We start from the raw sequence: 17,564 nt of genomic DNA on the forward strand, positions 1-17,564 counted from the left end.
GCTGCAAGAGTGCAATGCTGTGCTCCTTAGCTCAGGTGTGGCACTGCACTGTCCTCCCAGGGAAGCCAGCTGGTATCCACATGCATACAGTGTTGGTGTGTTTAGGTGAAGGGTTTTTCAGATTATGTTTTATTGTCATTTTTTGATGACTTAAAGACAGTTTTGCATGGGGAGCACTAAGGTACAGTACATCCATGTATTCTCAGTAAAGAAGCAGTGATTGACAACTGATAAAAGTGTACATGAGAGCTTTTCATTCCAAATTAGCAGCACACTGCACACTACTAGACAAAACTTATGTCATAGGTCTAGGCACAATGTCAGAGAAGAATTATTGTGAGGGACATGGGTGTTGCAATTAATGGCTCCTTTGCTTTTCTTCTGTGGCTGAAGGCAAATCACCTTTTGTTCTGCATGTTGTCAGCAGGAAGTTAAACCACTTATGCAGCTGGTCTTTACAGCAAACCTCTAGGAACTGGAATCTGGGGCTGTCCACATGTCTGGACTCCTATTTACCCTGTTACCAGTTTTCACTTACCTATCTTGTCCTCTGAAAAAAAGTGTCTTTTTTTCCCTTGTTGCCAGCCTTCTGCTGCAGACTCTTGCCTGCTCCATCTCCCTGTTGGGTCTGTATTGTCTTCTGCTGGACTTCCTGATGTCTCAAGGCAGCAATTGCTCCTGTCTCTCATCCCCTTGAAGGGACAAGTTGTACCTTGCAGTTGGTAGGAGACTTGTAACAAGAAGAGGTGGAGTTGGGCTTGATCTTATGAAGTGTGCAAGTACAGCCTGCCAAAAATCCACCTTTCTTGCAGGAAACAAATCCTGTAGTGGCTCCCACAATTTTTTTGTCTTGGCCACTAGTGATATTTGTGTCCTTTAATTACAAAAATCTGGCTAATGCCTTCATGCAGCTGTTGTAGAACTCTTCTGAGAGCAGGATGACCATTTTTCACTGACATCCCATGTACCCATGGGGTTTGTTTCCTCAGTTTGGGCTCTTTTGTGCCTGTCATGTTCTGTTTCTCCACAAAACTTGAAAAAGCCAAATGATTCCTGTTTTCCTACTCCAAAGCTAGGCAAGATTGTGGAGTCAGTTTTTGTTTGGCATGTGTACACCTTTGTTCAAAAATTGGCTTGCTTTCACTGGCAAGGGATCTGTCTTTCAGCCAAGCTTCCTAAAACATGATGATGATGTTTAGCTAAGTGGTCCTCTGCAGAGATTTGTAGAGGGCTCTGAGAATTCTAGCTTCTAGCAGATTTACCTAGGGCTTGGTCTTGCCTGCCTCTGAGTAGCACCAGGTCCCATCTCTGTGCCCCCAGTAGACACTCCCCAGGAGAGAATTTTACCTTTCCTTGCCAGAATTACTCGAATCCTATATGCAGATTCCACAGTATAGATAATGTTAGATAGGCAGTGATACAAATCTAATACAGTCTGACTTCAGAGTGAATAGGCTGTTATCTAGAACATGATAAGAACTGCTATCTGTCTAGTAAGGAATTATTTGTCTAGTAAGGAATTAGCTGAGAGCCTGCTGCCTTCATGCTGAAGGACTGACTATGCTTTTATTCACAGCTGCATAAAATGGGAGGGGAGGAAAGGAAGTGAAGAAGAGAAAGCAATGTAATTGGTAATCGTGCTCAGTGGCCACAATGCATTGATTTGTTACACCAATAGTCCCTCCTCGTAGACTGCAGACCTCAAAACAGGGCAATTACATGTGCAAATGATCGTTTGTGGTAGTGTGACACCGTCTCGCTTTGAAGCTTGGTTAGCACTCTGAAAGTTAGACCGCTGCTGAGAAATACTCGTTCCTGTCCTGGGAAGCCATATGCTCCCTGAACTTTCAAGTAAGCTGTGTTCTTTTATGCCTTGCCAATGTTATCTGCTGCAGGGATTTTTAAATTGAATTAGAGCACAAGAAAGCATCAGTTGAAATTCTTCTAGCAAAATATGTATTTCAGATCTGACTCTAGACTAAGTAAAAAATAACAGAGTTTAACTGGAAGGGGGAGAAGGGAGGCTGGTTTGCTACTTGAGCTCTGGAATTAATTGCCGTGAAGCATTTGATTGGGGGTAGAGGGATGGAAAAGCTTGTGTCTTTCCAGGAACCAAAGATGTGTAACCTCATCTGTTACTGACTTCTCTGTGTACACCAAAGGGAGTTGAGGGAACACCATTCCCCAGGCCTGCCCTCTTAGATTAAGAAGTGAAAACTAGATTGGATTTTTTTTTTTCCATGGTGGTTCTTAAATGCTGTCGTAGATATAAGGATGACTGTCTGTGTAAAGATGACTGTCTAGCACAAACCCAGGCAGGAAAAGCTCAGATTTCTTTCGCAGACCTCTGGGGAGAGGAAACCATTCCTTGCAGGGCACAGTCAGATGGCAGATTGCAGGGTTAGCCCTGCACAGGCTCTTTGGAGCAGTCTCAAATCCCTTGCTGTGCTTTGTTAGCGCTAAAATGCTTTGCCTTACAGGCTAGTTAGTGTAGGCTGAGTGATGTAGCAGTGCAGCTGTCCTGTACCAGCTCAGCAGTCATTTCATGGCGCCACACTCTGCCAGGAACACACAACCTGGGGTACGAAAGCTCTCTGCAGTAGGCACAGTCCTCACGCCCTTTGCATGAAGGACTTTGCATCCTGCTTGCCAGTGGAAGTGCTGCTCCAGCACAGGACAGCCTGTCTTACTTCATGGGGAGGGGTGAAGAGGACAGTCAGCTAGCAGGAACTGCCGTTGTTCTGGAGAGGTTCTCCTTGGCTGGAAGGTTTGAGCCCAACTTAGGAGCATAGTGAGAAGCAGAGCCCCGAGTCTAGGCCTAGGAATTACCTTCCAGTGAGGCTGGGCAATCTGCAGCTCACCCCACTCTTCCCTTGTGCCCAGGCCACGGCTCCTCTCTTGCTGTGCTGTGCTGTACAGCATCCAGCCTTGTGTGAGCTGCTGAGACCTTCCTGTTCCCTCTCTGCCCACACTGCAGTGGCTGGGTCCACCTCAGTGGGATGAGGCTTCGATGCTCCAACCTGTGAGGCTTCGACTGCCAAGCCTGATGTCCTGCAGGTTCTGCTTCTCAATCCAGTGTGTGGATATAACATGGAACTGCTGGTGCTCACCAATTATGCTGTCATGGGCTTAAGTGTATCATCAGAACAAGGATGATAAAAATTCAGTCATCTGCATTTTTATACCCTAATCTTTCTCTTCATAAATAAGACCAAAGTGCATGTTATCTAATGAATTTTATTTGTTAATCACTTGGATGGCTGGAATATTTCTCCCCCTTGGGTTATATGTATATAAATGAAAATATTGTTAGTGATTTCACAAAATGGTAATTCAGAATAATGGAGAGTTAATCCTCTTTTCATTAGTGAGCCACTTCAGGACATACACTGTGGCAAATTACACTGCATTTTAAGTTGTTCTCAAGTGCTGTGCACTAGAAAAAAAAAACATTAAACTATTTTTGCATTGATAGAAGTAATTGTGTGGCTAATTTGGATAAGCAGCATGCATTAGGCACAGCAAAGGAATCTCTTCTTTATGTTCACTATCCACTCTACAGCTGCCAAATAGAATTTCGTATAGAGCTCTTTAGCTTTTTTATATTTAAGAGAACAGGGAGAGAGAAAATAAAGTGCAGGGGGTAAAAAAAAAAAAAAAGGAAAAATCCTCCCCTTATTATACAGTCTATCTACTGTGTAATTCAAAGACTGAACACAGTCTAGTAGCTGGAGCAGTGATATGGCAGTGAAAGATTTCCTTTCTGCACCTTGTTCTGAGTCCCTTGAACTACTCAAATTAACCCAGAATTTCCAGGAAAGCCCTAGAAAGTCACAGAGCATAGTGGTCCAGTTTCAAGTTAGTTCAATGCGGGGGGATGTTCCTCCTACACCCCAGAATTTGTAGGGGGCTAGTTAATACTTTTGGAAACACCATGCATGGGCTCTGCAGTTCGGTAGTCCCAGAGTTTGGGGGGAGTGAGGACTAGGGTTTATATCTAGAGGTGAAGGTCAGAGCTTTGGTGGTAGTGTGTACATTTCTAATACTGGTTTCCAGATGTAGTGGAAGTTTCTGAGTACTTTGAGACCAAAAGCTATAAGTCATTATCTACATAACAAAATACTATGTTTCTTAATATTTTTGGCTCAACATGCTATGCAAGCCTGAATGCTGTGTATAAAGATGCCAAACAATTTGGCAAGATTTATGCCTGGGAGTGAAGATTCAAGTCAGCTGTAGAGATTTAAAAAGAAGGAAAGCAAAGCAAAGAACCAGACATGCACAGAAAAGGATCGTCCTTTCAAGGACCCATGTAACCTCTCCCCTTCTTCTCTGCGCCCCTCCCTGACCCGGGGGGTTCCTCCATCACTGCTGTTGTCCCAAGTATATGTTCTCTCTACCAATTTGTAGCTGTGTTTGTGTGCCTGAAGCTACAGGTACCTGATAAGGTCAGAGCCCAGTGGTGTTGCTACAAACGTACAACTGAGAGAGGCTAAAGAAATAAAAGGTGGGAAGAAAAATGGAGATAGACAATTTTCCTTGCTCTTTCCTTCAGAAGGAACAACTGTAATCCTGTTAGCTATTCTGTCTTGCCTGTCATAGGGCACAGGGCTTCATTGCCTTAATGCCAGCTTCAGCCCATATTTATATAGCAGAATAGTTTAAATTCTTTACCACCCATGTTTACTGCTCTTGGGAGTTCTCCCAGACCATATAACATCAATCACCTGTGCTAGTAGGGCTTTTGATCCTGGCTTTATTAAATTCAGTTTGGTGTGCACAAGTGTACCAGCCCTGGTTTTCTACTTGTCTGAAAGATGCTGCTTCTGAAAATACCACGCGATCACAAATTCTTCTGGTTTAGCTGGGAAGTGAAGGTTTTCAGCATCGGGCAAGCACCTAAGTGCATAACCTATTTGTAAATGTGGAGGCAGATCATAATCTTACTCTTATTTTAATGCTTTCAGGTTTTGCTTCCTACCTCTTTACTCATCAGAGCTCTGAAAAAGTGCAGTCTGTGACATCTTAAGGGTTGGGTTGTTGGTTTTTATTTTCAAGATGCCAAGGGAGGGATAGAAAATAACCAAAGCAGACTGACTATCTGTCAGCTCTGGGCCTTTCATGGGAAGTCTACAGAAGTAATGACAGTTCCAGTAGACCTTATGCCCACACTGGTACAGGAGGAGATAAACAGGGTGCCCCTGAAATTAGACAGTGGTTTGACCCTCAAGTCTGGGGACTGAATTTATCTACTGGAAAAAGTGGAAAATAGGGCCCTGGAATTATTATTAAGAAATTATTTATTTGTGTGAAATGCTTGTTACTGAGAAATGATTCCCATTTTCTTTTCTGACGTACGGAGAGATGACTTAGGTTTTTATTTATCAGGTAGGATTCAACACCACTGAAATCAGAGGACATCTATCTTACAGAAGGTCCAAACCTGAGACCTTCTTGGCTTCCAGACAACTTCAAAAATGCTTTTATTTTTATTTACATTTTAGCTTTATAACTACCTTTGTGGAGAAACAGTGTCTGCAACAAGTATGTACAAGAGAGGGAAGTATCTAAGAGAAGGTAAGCATGGAGAATACCAGTTCTCCTACACTTTCAAGAACATGTGCAAAAGGCTTGAATCCAGTTTGATAACCTGACTGCAGGTAAGCACTCTCAGTGCTGAAGGCGGACAAAAATCAGATCTAATGGCTGAGGGTCCTCTGAAATATGAGGGAACATCTATTTATTGAGCAAGTTCCTGAATACTTAAGATATGTTCTGTTTTTCCATTTCCAGCCAGCATGCCAGGTACATACCTCCCTGCAGGGTGAAAAAGTACTTACCCTTTTTGAGTATGACTAAGCAGAGGGCTGTTTTATAAACTGGAAAGTTCTCCTTGCAGAAGCCAATGCACATGCTGTCTGGAGAGCGGTGTTTGCACTTGGGAGGAGGGTAAACAGTGCTTTGGTTTCTAAGCTTTTCATGACTCAAAGTACATCAGTTGAGCTGAGAGTTGGTTAGCTGCAGTAACAAAAGCTTGCTTTGTCAGATGGTTTAACTAAATGAATTTAAAACGGTGCTCCCTGGTATGCCACCCCCACGACATTTTACTCAGACCCCAAAAGCTGGCAAAAGCTGTATGCTTTCCTGTGTAACTTGGCACTGCTGCACCCCAGGGAACCGCAATGAAGTGCGGCACTGCAAAGGTTCCTTAGGTGGCTTTTTCCCCCTAACACTAGACCGAAAAACTTAGTTTTGTACAAATACATCTTGGGAGGGAGGAGGAGTAAGTCCTTATAAAAAAAAATATTTCTCTAAAAGAGCTCAAAAGCAATTAGGCAAAGTGTTGTACATCCAGAACTGGAAATCCCTGTGGTACCTGCAGTATACTTAAGAATAACACACTCCTGTGTTCCTTCTTCCTGTCCTAAGCTTCAGTGAAAACTGTCATTTACTTCAGCTCTTCTATTTTACCCTGCATTCTTATGCTGGAAGTGTTCCAGGACTGTAAAATGTTTCATCCAATGCATTTGTCTTTAAACAGTGAAACTAGAGAAATCATAGCCTCCGTGAAATTATTTCCCAGCCCCTCCTGCTGTGAATATTCAAAACTAACCAGCTATTTCAATGAATTTCTAAGCCACTGATGACTCTTTAAAAACTTATTTTTTGCCCTCATTCTTTATTGTTGGCTGAACTGGTTAATGTAAAACAGATTAAGCTGAGATTTCATTAAACGTTATGAGAGTGCCCAAAGAAACTTAAAACACTGCATCATCTGAGAGAATTGTAATTCAGTTGGAAAAGTTAGATTTGACTGGAGGGTGGAGTAATTAGCAAAAAATAAGCAAAATGTTCTGGGACAGATGTTACAAAAGCTTGAAAAATTGCACTTTTATTCCTAACTTTTAAATTGAAATTCTCTCTAAGATAAATACAGTTGTGGCACCTCATTTCCTTGTCTATAATAAAGTCATTTCTGTAACATGACCAATTGGTTTGCTAAAAACCTAAAAATTATACTTTAACAGCCATTTTGACTCTCCAGTAGTTTTAGGCTTTCTTTTTTTCCTCTGTGACAAGCCTGTGAAGTTATAAGTTACCTTAGAAAGTTTGCCAGATCTCGGTCCTCTCCCTAGTTTAGTAAACTAGGTAATAAAAGGAGGAAAAGGAGCACAAGAAGTACGGCAGAAAAGGTATATTGCTTAGCCTTACCTGTAAGCTTAGGTGGGTGCTCTGGGTAGCTGAGTCCCTCTAAGTGTGGCAGAACGACAAAAGAAATCTTACCAACTTTGCCTCTGGAGTCTATTTTTAGAGGAGGATTTGCTGCCTCTGACCTTGAGTGCTACCCACTCCAAAGGGCGATCTTTACATCTGCTGGTAAAACTATTCCCTGATGTGACCCGAAATATTAAACCTGGTAATTTAGTTACCCAGCCTTGGTATGACTAAGATAATGTGATGCCTGTGTGTTGACTATAATAAAACTCATCTTTTATCTTCTTGTCCCTTGTCAAGCCTGATGCTATGTTTACTACTGCATGTGAGTTAGGAGCATTGCAGTGCTGTTTTCTGTCATGCCGTGCACAAGTGATTTGGCAGTGGCACAGCAATGGGCAGTGGGAATGAGCCTGACAAGACCTTCATCTCTTGTATGTTCACTGTCATTAAGACATCTTCCCCTGCTTGGTCAGGTTGATCAAAGATCAAATCTGGTTTCCCCAGTGTCAGAGCCACACCTCTTCAGCTCCAGCTCTTTGTCCACTGTGAGTGTGGTGACCTTATTAGCCCACAGGTGTGTCTGCTACAGGGATCAATGTTCATGAGAGAAGTTGGTGCACAATCTCCTCTCTCCAAGCATTTGTTCTGTAGCAAACCAAGCCTCAGTGTTGCCAACTTGGACAACATCATCGAGATTAATGTGAATTTGGTGTTGCTGGGGCCAGGCTTGCGATGACATACGAAGCTCCAGCTGTCACTTGAGTATCCATATTTCTCTGGGCACATTCTTCTGATACATCACCTTCTGCCGGGGAGCTGGGGGAAGGAGGCAAAGAGGTCAGTCTGCATTAGTGCATGACACTGGGAAGTAGCCCATTGGTCTCTGCTCCTGCTTTCTGGAGCCTCCTGGCCCCTTTTGTTGAGATGACCACTTTGGAAATGATCTCTCTGCGCAGACCTGTATGTGCTGCTTGCCTGTCTCTTTTACTCACAGCGCTCCCTACTTTCACCCCCCTGAAAAGCATATAGAAAGCAGCCAGTTGTTGAATACCTGCTGTGGACCTTTTCTCATCTCTTGCAAAAACACGAACAGTCTTCAGTGAATGGCAGTGCCTGTACTTGACCAAGGTTTCAGGCTGGCCAGTCATTTTTTCCTGAAGTATGCAAGTCCCATGGTAGGTGCCATTAATTTTCAGTGGGACACAAGTTCCTCTGTCAGTTATTTTTAATGTTGCTTCAAATCCTTCCAACTACCTTCATCATCCCCTGCCTGTATCACAGATAAAAGTTCATCCCAGAAGGACCAGGACCAGACTTGGTCATGGCCTGTGTCTAATACTGCAGTTCAGATGTGAAGTAATAACCGTTTCAGTTCAAGTTCTGGGCATTGAATCTGCTGCTGTTTCATGCTAACAGCATCACTCTAGCCAAGTTTCTGTATTACAGAGCAGCCAAGCTCCTCCCTGCCAATTATTCAGATAGTTGCTCTTAAAATGAGAAAGAGCTTAGATGTTAGAAACCTGCTGTGTCTTCTAAGTTACCTTGGAAGGTTGTTGTGCAAATTAATTCTATACCAGTAACAGAGAAACTTTGTGGAGAAAGAGATACAGACCCCATATAACAGAACCTAGCAGGGATTGGTTTATTTTTATCCTTGCAGGCAACCCAGTATGGGTGAATATGGGTAAGATGATACAGCACACCAGCAGTGCTGGTGAGGGAGGCTGCTCTGTGAGGTGTGCAATGGAAGGTCTGTGTGCCGCGGGTGGTGCGGCACGGGGATACTTGGTGGTCTGTAGCTTCTATTGGGCTGTCGCTCCCCAAGGTTGTCTTTCTGATGTCAGATCGATGGCATGACAGTGTTTTGTGGTATTGTTTTTTCAGGCTGGCATGTTGAGTTCCAGGAATATTAAGTTGAAACAGAAGTATTTGTTTGTCTGCCTGGCTGTCAAAACAATATGAGCCCTTGTGCCCCCCTCTCTGTAGGGTCCCAAGAACGCATAGGGAGGGATCATTCTGCTCCTGGAATAATGTTCTATTTTGGGGACCAGTTAATGTGTGTTTCCACTAGTTTTGCTCTTGTTAAATGAAAAATGCTAGCTGATGAGATGTTCTGTGAGGGTCCAATGACTTACAGTGCTGTGGAGCCTGGACACATGGAGAACACACCAGGAAGGCTCTTATTTTGGAAGAGGTAAGCACCTGCCCTCTGGAAAGTTGAATAGTTGCCTTGGGCTCCTAACAGCAGATGTTTGACATGTTATTGGACACTTCTGAAAATCTTGGCTAAGCTGATGACGGTGCTTTGAACATGCAGTTCACTCCCCTTCCCTTGCATGCATTCAGCTTGCTCTTACTCAGTGTGCAGGTCCCCGCTCCTGCCTGTGGTCACCCACTGGCCCTGTGTGGCTGTCTAACCAAAGCAACTGCACCAGGTTCAGAACATGACCCTGGGTAAAAATTCATTATCCCTCTATTTTTCATGTGTATTCTGAAAGTGTCTAAGAGCCAACCAAGAACAGGCCAGGCACTATTCAGATGCATGACAAAAGACAGTTCCTCCAATTCAGAGATGAAGTTCTAGATAGAAAGGCTTAGATGACACCTAAACAGAGTGAGAAAGTCTGGCCAAAATGTCACTGACCAGCTTCCTCGATGGCATTTTCTGTGGCACAGAGTATGGAAGCTATTGAGAGCTAAAGGCCCATTCAGGGAGGGAAGAAGTGGGAAGTGGGGAGAGCAGAAGTTTAAAGGGGGGGGGGGGGGAGCAAAAAAAAGTTAGGACTGAATTTCTTCAACAAGCACTGAGTAAAGAAAAGGAGAAGGGAGAGAAATGATAGATTTCTGTCCAGACCACAGTAGAGATACAGTTGGAAATATCTGACACTCTTATTTTCTAAGGCTTGAATTTTTTATGTTACTTTAAAATAAAAGCTTTGAGTAAAGCTCTGCTTTAGAAGACTTCCCTCCCCCATCCCAACCTGGTGGACTGGAAGATTTCCTCTTCGCTGCAAAATATGCTATTATTTGGAAAAGCTGGGGTTTTAAAAATTGCATGGGAAGAATAAGTATATAATTATATAAGATTGGCCTAATGGACATTTGCAGCTGTACTGAGATGCTAACAGCATGCAGAAACCATTATGTTTCCAGTTGTTTGGCAAAAGTTAAGAAACCTTATATATATATTTATATATATATATTAAAGTTAACCATAAAGTAAATCCAGATGGTTCTGTCTTGCACAAGCAGTCTTCAAGCTAGACATATAGCTGTAGCCTGGCTATAACTTGTTTTGATTACTGCAGATAAAATGTTTTAAATGACTGTGCACCCTCTTCACAAACTGCTGCGTGCCCTTGATTCTTGCTGAAGTCAACTGGCGTTTTTGCAGCACTACATAAAACTTGTTTGACAATACCTTGTGTGCATGAGTATGTAGTTGGGTATTACTTGTTTAATTTTCTTTCTACTGAAGTATTGCTTAATGGCCCCCATCAGGGTTTTGGGCTCTGCTGAGGCAGGCATTGCAGACTCATAAAACACAAAGGACAGTTGCTGCCCTATGCAACCTCCCGCTTGAGCCTGTTCTTGTCTCTTCATCTCCTAGTTAAGGATTGCTGGAAAATATTGGTCGTGCGCTTATTCTTGATTGATGTATTCAGAGTTTTATTTGATTCTTTAATAAGCATTGTCTGTTGCGTTCATCACTCCATTTCATCTAGACGACAGTTGTTCTAGCTTCTATCAGCAGGGGAGTCAGAATTACGTTGCCTTGCGAGACCATTCTGCAAATCAAATCAAAGCAGCAGCTTTGCTTCACAGGGCAAAGATTTAGGTGTCTGAACGTTTTAAGTCAACACACTAGGAGCATTTCTAAAGTCCTGAAAAGAGGGGAACTGCAAGATTGATCAGAAATGATAGATTCATGGTATGTTACTTTTTATGTTGGTTTGTTGGGTGTTTTTTAAGTTAATAAGCAAGTGTTCTTGTAGATAACAGTTGATGTTGTTTGTCCAAGTAGTATAACAAGTAGGAATACTGTTTTATGAGCTGCTTAAGCAGTATTGTCAGAAGGGCAAGTTGGATTTGACCTGGTAGGAGTCAGATTTAATGGCTGGTGAATCTCTTGCTAAATCTCTGACAGGGCTAATAGCCCAGCAGTGGTGGCTGTGTTTGTAGGACAGTATCTGAGGCTAGGGATGAAACAAGCCTCTCTGGGCAGGAAGGACCCCAGTCCTGAACAAGGTTCCGTGGCCTTCCCTGGGCTTGTGAGGGGAGGCTGGGGCCATGGCTCTGAAAGGCATTTTGTTCACCGTTCTGCTTTTTCTCTCACTGTCAGCAGAAAAAAATGTTCTGGGAGATTTGTGTTGAAATGGAGTATAGATCCCAAGGCACAGTAAGTAATGTGGAAAATAAGGGATGAGGGCTTTGTTGTAACCTCCCCTTACCAAAGAACGCTGGGAACAGGAAAAGCATGGGGCCCCAAACTGCTTACCCCTGTTTCCCAGTCAGTGCTAAGAGGTAGTCCTTCGAGAAGAGCACCTACCGCGGAAATCCTACACAGAGAAAGCGTTAACCATTGAGTATATACTTCTGTGCAGGGCACCCTCATGTGCTTCTGAGGTCTGAAAATGGGACACTTCCAATTGGTCATAAGATGTAAACTGCTTTACAAAGAAAGTGGCATTCCCAAAATTCAAGGTGGTTTTGTCCCTAATATCCCACAGTATCACACACGCAAGATTGCACTTAAGTTCTCTTGACAACATGTTGGGAAACTGTCACAGTCTGTTTCTGCTGTCGTTGTTCATTGGGGTAAGAAAGTTTTTTCTTCTTCTCTATTTCCTTAATAACATATTGCTGCGGATTCCAGAAACGTGTGGTCTAACCCATTCCCTGAGCATAGCATGTTTTAAAAAATAAACAAAAATAATAGATACTTGGTATGTCACTCTCATCAGAAAGTTTTGTCCAGACATGCTGAGAGCAGGTTTTGGGTCAGCATAATCTCATGGTATACAGAGTGCCAAATCCAGACTTGAATAGAGCTAAGAGCCAGAAACTGGATTGATGTTTACTGTCCTCTTGATACAGGCTTCTGACTCATTGGCAGTGCAGATGTGGAAACACAAGAGCTGATGTGCTGGTGCCATTAGCCCGGTGTCTGTACTGCTGACTGCGGTCAGCAACAAACGCCTTAAAGTACATGAAAGCTGTGCTCCCCACTTATGGGATAAATTTCTGCCCCACAGAAAATCTGTTTAATCTCTCCACTCCACCTCCTTAGATAAAGCTTGGCTGGAAGCCTGAAGCTTGAAGTTTTACAGCTTTTCCAAAACCATTTATTTTTTTCCAATATAAATTGTCTCTGATGGCAGTTTTTCTTATTTATGTGACTGATATTCTCTTTAACATTTCTATGCTCTTTGCCTCCAAGTGTTCTGATAATGAGTTCACCAGACTAAATGATGATGATAACTATAACTTATAACATTAACTGGTTTAAAATATGTCCCCTTTTCATTTTTAACTAAGCAAGTTTGGGGGGAGTTTGCCGGACCACTCCTCAGATGCAGCTGTTCTGCTGTACTCAGGACATCTGGTCCTGTGGTACCGTATGGCTATGACCAACCATACCCCTAAAAGTAATCAAGTACACTTCATGTCATAAAAACCCACAACAGCAAAACAATACCTCGTAATCCACCAGGAATGCTCCACACCACCTCAGGGCAAGTGCCTTTTAATGGTTTTTTGCTCCGAGTTTGATCAAGTTCCAGACTCTTTTAAGCTGAGAACACCATAAAAGTTGGGAATTAGGTACTCCATTTCAGGAAAAATACAAAAGCCAGACCTAGTAGTTATGTGAACTAGAAATAGAGTTGTTACACTAGGAGAGATAGCAAGACTGCCTTAATAGGTGGCATTCAAGTGCAGCTGTTTATGGGTCTTAACTGGTGTTGGCCCATGAAATGCATACTTAGAAAGGAAATCAGGGAAAGCTAACACATGCCTGGGGGCTTTGAAGTTGTTATTATCATCCACATGCATAAGAACAGGAGATCCTCTCTAGTCCAGTAAGTACTGAGAAATGAATGAGTTTGGCTGGCACATACATCAAAGGTCTTCACTTGTAATTTGCTTAAGAGATTAAAAATGAAATATGAAGGAATTATTGAGGAAGAGCTAGCTGCTGTTTTTTCCCCCTTGCAGCAGGAAAGAACAATTGAGCATCTCTTCTGACTGAAAATGATTACTGAAAAGCTTTCTGACAACCTTGAGCAAAAAAGCAGTTGCATCTTAGTTTCACTGACATCAAATAAGCATTTGATTTACTGAGACCAAATCGGACCTGTCCAGTGCCAAGGAGTGTCTTTGAGAAGCGAACAGACTTGATAAAGTCTTTTTTTACAGAACCACAGTCTCTAAAGCGATGCACTGCCAGACCATGGAATGTGCTGTGCATTTTAGCTACCAGAAATGTTTTGCTTTGAGAAATAAAATAGCAAAAACCTAGGGGCAAACACTTAAAACTTGCTACTGTTCCCTGGGGGTTTTATTGAGGCTCTTCAAGAGACTGAGTAACCACTGGGAAGTAGACAGGGTTGTCAAGTGGTTAAGCTGTGGTTGGACTGGAAGATAGAAAGGCTTCATAGCAACTGTGGTTGTCTGGGACAAGACTGACTGCGAATGCTTTTGAGGTGGAAGGAGGAGAGAGGTGGCTTCCTTCAGAAGCTTCCAGGAGGAACGCAGAGTGTGGGAAACCCTTATTTTAGGGGGCAGAGGAAAAACTGTGATGAATTGATAAAGGTGCAGAGATGTTGGCAGAGGTCTAGATCGTTTAAGTCTTCCCATCCCATGTCCTTTGCTGTTGCCAAGTCAGAGATCTTGTGGATCTCTGACCCCAGAGATCTTTCTTCAGAGATCTTGGAGTCTCTGAATCAAGATCAGATACCTTAAAAAAAAGCCTGGCCTTTTTTGGAGGCGATACAGGAACTGATAGGTGTTAGTCTACAGCCCGTATGACCCAATACGGAAGATGCTGACTACAGCTAATTTCCATGTTCATTTTAGGCTTGCTTTGGTAGTGTAAAATTTGTATTCTTTGCTGATTTTCTATCTATCTAGCATGGGCTTTACAACTTTTTTCCCACACAAACTCTTATTGAATGTTCTTGATCCACATCATCTTATTTAGATTGGGATTTTACCATCTCTTATATTTCAGTAAATCATAGAACAGTTAGGGTTTGAAAGGACCTTAAGGTCACCAAGTTCCAACCCCCCTGCCATGGGCAGGGACACCTCACTCTAAACCATGCCACCCAAGACTCTGTCCAGCGCAGCCTTGAACAGGGCCAGTGATGGAGCATTCACAACTTCTTTGTGTAACCCATTCCAGTGCCTCACCACCCTCACAGTAAAGAACTTCTTCCTTATGTCTAACCTCAACTTCCCCTGTTTAAGTTTAAACCCATTACCTCTTGTCCTATCACTACAGTTCCTGATGAAGAGTCCTTCCCCAGCATCCTTATGGGCCCCCTTCAGATACTGGGTTGTCCTAAAAACATTCTGGATGTAACTTTATTGTACCTAGAACAGAACATCATCAGTCCAGCTCATTTGTTGTTTTATATAATGGAGGATCAAGACAGGAGTAATAAAAATGAGTGCATGTTTCCCAGTCAGAATTAATCAACTACATTTATAAGCATTGCCACTCTTTATTAAGATAAAAGTTAAAATAGTCTCTTTTTGTGAAACCAGCTGGTCTCTCCCACATCATTAAACTCATCCACACAAACACACTTGTACTGAGAATTTCAAGGAACGCTTTTAGCTTGACCCATTGCTTTTCCATTAAGATTACAATGCATCCCCATTTCTCCAAGAATCCATTCAACACACTTTATTCCAGCTGTTACAGATGCTGATTTCGGTATAAATGTTGGATCAGTCCCCTGCATTTTCCTAACTTACACTTGAAGTACCAGCCAGTTGTTTTAAAAGAGTATTAGCATAGAGGATTTTCATGTGAGTGGAAATAAACTCTGTGCCAACAACAGACCTGAGAATATGTGCCACAGAGGAGCAAGCAGAGAGGTGCTGGGAGATGCCCTACCATCAGAAAGGGAGTGCCAGGAGACAGGACTGGCTGTCAGGAGCCCCAGCTTGAGGAGTAAAACCATGGGGAAGCTGGCTGGGTGGCCAGCGGTCCCTTTTTTCCAGGAAAAGAGGACTTGGGGCTGAGGTGCAGAACTGAAGTTTTTGAGAAAATTGAGCTATCAGCAGGCGTTGCAGTTACAGCTCATTTACTAGTGGAAAAGTAAAAAATATATATATATATAAACAATGCATAAATGTACTGCTAAGCATGGTTTTGAAATGTCTCGAATTTTTTAGTCATATGAATAAGCTTGGTTTTAGAGAGAATGGTGCTGCATGCCAGAGATAAGCAGGTACAGGTTTTACCTATTGACTTATCTTTAAAAAGGTGGGGGGAGAACCTAAAGGAAGAAAAACTTGAAAGCAGAATACATCAAATATTGTTTCCTTGGAAACAAAAAGGAAGATTACATCACAGGGCTTTAAGCCTATAAATAGTCACCTAGCAGTGCAGATGCCGCAGAAGAAACTCTTGTTCCTAGAGGGAAAATTTAGAAATGAGGATGACCTCCCTTTAGACACTGCTGTCACAATGCAGTCAGCACAACCTGATCTTGAGGGCTAGCAGTAAATTTAGCTGATGGTGTATGACAGTCTTCTCTCAATTAGCTGTAGCATTCAGCTCAGGGAACTGGTTCAGTTGGTGAGAAGAGGTACAATTTTCAGGCTGCTATAAATACCATCGGTGTCTCTAGAGCCCTGCTATGCTGCTGTGGCAGAAATTACTGGAAGTCTTCAGCCTGAACTCTAAATCCTTCAGGCAGCCATGACAGGACAGTGAAAACCTCAAGCCCACATTAATGTTTGTGAGAAACAACCTGGGCAAAACAGCACCACGCTTGCCTTTGGACAAGATTAGATGCAGCTCACAGAAGCCTGTCCTCCCATGGTCCCGGATACATCCTGCCCCTTTTCCTCTCTCTTTAGCCACCTCCCAGTCATGCAACTGTTGTGCCTGGGGCTGAAGCATCCCTCTGTCCCTCTGAGGGTGAGCAACAGCAGCTGAGGAAGGTCTAAAGGCAAGCACAGAGGGACAGTGGCTTGGCACACACGAGGCTGCTGCCCCCCAGCCAGCTGCAAACTCGTGGGCCCAGCTGTGTTGGGGGGTTGTCTGTTGCATCCTGCTAGTGTTAAGTGTTGATGGCAAGTGTTTTATGTTTCAGAGTTATGTTTCTTGATGCTATGGAATATTCATAACACTAATTACTAAACCAAATTATACAAATGTTTTCATTGTTACAGCTGGGTTCCTTTAGACTATGCTGTAGTTCATCTTACAACCTTTACCTTTTAGTGACATGAAACTTTCTGCTTACTTTTGCAGCTGAACTCATCAGTATGTGTATACAACACCGCTAAAAGGATAGCTTCAAAATTGGGCAATTCATGCATCTTATGGGCTAATGTAGCTAAATCTTCCTTCGAAAGGCTAAAGGAATAAATTGTATTATCATATGGTCTTTCCAGATGTTTTTAAAAAAAATTGATTGGTTATGGCTCTGTTAGGAAACAATCCCTTTCGAACTGAGACACAGATTTGTTCCATCAGTTTGTATGTGATAACACTGGCCCTGGTCAAATTTCCACTTTCTGGTGGGAATCCTCTCAGTTTGAGTAGGGATCTTAGTGTCACTGATGGCTCGCAAAGGGCTGATCCTTCCCAAAGCTGATAGAGCAGAGCTTGGGACTGCTGGTAAGTGAAGGGATTTGTTAAATGTCCCAGTATCACAGATGTTGATGATGCTGTAATATATATGTATGTATACATCCTTCCCTGGCACTGCTCTCTTTAAGGCATGGCCAAGTAAATGAAAGAGCATGTGCTCCCAGCTGCTTTAGCCCTAGGACATGGCTGTGGTGTACCAGGTGGCAGTACTCCAGCTCTCATAGCTTTATTTCCATATCTCGTAACATGGTACGCACTCCCAAATCTACCAGAGAATCTCAGCTTTCTTTGGCAGAGAGGAGAAGAAATACAAGTTTATTGCCCTTGTCAAGAAAATCATGAAAACAATGAACCTTAAGACAAATAATAATAAAATCCCATGCTTCATAAAGACATTCTCACAGTGGGAAAGTGGAGGACTTGATACACGAGTTCTGAACATCTGGGGCTGGCAGAAATTCAGTTCTTGCTTAGGTAGATGTGGGGGTCATTTGTATGCATGTCTGAGCAT

At 42.8% G+C, this 17,564-nt stretch overlaps 1 protein-coding gene across 1 annotated transcript in view; it reads right to left on the minus strand.

Moving 5' to 3' along the window:
- The window catches only part of DUSP13B (dual specificity phosphatase 13B), a 140,824-nt gene that overhangs the window by 66,897 nt on the left and 56,363 nt on the right, over positions 1-17,564 (minus strand). The gene's annotated exons all lie outside the window — the stretch shown is intronic.

Source organism: Lathamus discolor, chromosome 3 (genome assembly GCF_037157495.1).
Source record: "Lathamus discolor isolate bLatDis1 chromosome 3, bLatDis1.hap1, whole genome shotgun sequence".
In the NCBI taxonomy this organism is placed as follows: Eukaryota; Metazoa; Chordata; class Aves; order Psittaciformes; family Psittacidae; genus Lathamus; species Lathamus discolor.